This window comes from Dreissena polymorpha, chromosome 1 (assembly GCF_020536995.1).
Source record: "Dreissena polymorpha isolate Duluth1 chromosome 1, UMN_Dpol_1.0, whole genome shotgun sequence".
NCBI classification, from domain to species: domain Eukaryota; kingdom Metazoa; phylum Mollusca; class Bivalvia; order Myida; family Dreissenidae; genus Dreissena; species Dreissena polymorpha.
This window is the reverse complement of record NC_068355.1, coordinates 25,896,875-25,898,518: the sequence shown is the minus strand read 5'-3', so window position 1 is coordinate 25,898,518 and position 1,644 is coordinate 25,896,875.

Below are 1,644 nucleotides of genomic sequence, written 5' to 3'. Positions count from 1 at the left end.
GTGTTAAAATCGATTAGAAATAGCAAAACCTAAAGACATTATCTCAAGTGTGATTTTCAAAAGATTTTATATGAATGTACACACACGGTAAAACTAGTCTATTAAAATGAAATACCTTCATTGGTTCTCATGTTTTTAATATTTATTAAACATAGGTATTTGTGAACACTTGTTGTTATATAATATTGAAATGTACACGCATACTGAACATAAAATCATTAGCATAACGGCTAAGTTGGTTTTTACTAAGATTGCAATAGTGTTTATTTTATTATTATGAATCTTATGAGGATAATTTTGAAAGTATGACACAGAGTATCTGAAGAAGATATATACATAATCACATATGTTGTTGTTGTTGTGGTTATTGTTTCAATATTTTTATGAGTATCATACATTCAATGACGAAGAGCTATTAATTTGTCATACAAACACCATAATTATTATTGGATTGCGGAGATTAAACAAATCGATTCCCTAGTAACTGATATAACTGATTCATTTTTTGAGCGACAATTTGAAACTAAATCTTGTATTATTTAAATTTGATTATTTTAATTGCAGACTTTTTTTATTAACCCCAATTATTGTGTACGCAACGTTTCTTTTATTTAAATCGCTGAGTACGAAGCATCAAGCTATTTTGTAATTAATTGACAGTGATCTTTAATGTATGTCATAATATAAATTAAAATCAATCTTAATTAAAGCTTGAGCGGTTGGTTTGTAATAAGTTTTGTAAATGTTGCTGTAGGATATGTATGCACAATAAATACTAACGCTCTGGCATATTGTGATGGTGATATGATTATATATTGCACAATGAATATGTGATGATGTTCTTGTGATAATATTGAGGCTATAATTAGTTTTTGAATTAAGCTAGCTAATTTCAAATAAGATACAAACACATCCCAATCCTAAAATTATCAGTAAGTTATAGTATTGTTTGCCTCTAGGCGCATAATTAATTGAAGGCCTAGTTTATCTGTTAATCCTCGCCCCATGTGGTGTCCCAGTGTGTACACTGATATTAATACACGATGTATTGGTCCACAATTAAATCTCTTATAAAAACATGTCTCTCAGGTGACTGAAAAATGGCTGTGTAGATACAACAAATACTACTACAACGGAGACTAAGATAACACATGTTACAATTAATTTGTCTTCCTTGCGTTCTTCTTATACGACAAACACTTCTAAAACAAAAAAGCAAAAAGCCGCTACTGCTACTGCTTCGGCTACTCTTACTGCTACTGCTACTGCTACTGCTGCCGCTGCCGCTGCCACTGCCAAGGCCGCTGCCACTGCCGCTGCCACTGCCGCTGCCGCTGCCGCTGCCACTGCCACTGCCGCTGCCACTGCCGCTGCCAGTGCTGCTGCTGCTGCTACTGATAGTGCTACTGCTACTGCCACTGCTACTGCCACTGCTACTGCCACTGCTACTGCCACTGCCACTGCCGCTGCCACTGCCGCTGCTGCTGTTGCTTCTGATAGTGCTACTGCTACTGCTGCTGCTGCTGCTTCTGCTGCTGTTGCTGCTGCTACTGTTACTGCTACTGATACGGCTACTGCTAGTGCTACTTCTACTGCTACTGCTAGTGCTACTGCTGCTGCTGCTGCTACTGCTACTGCTACTGC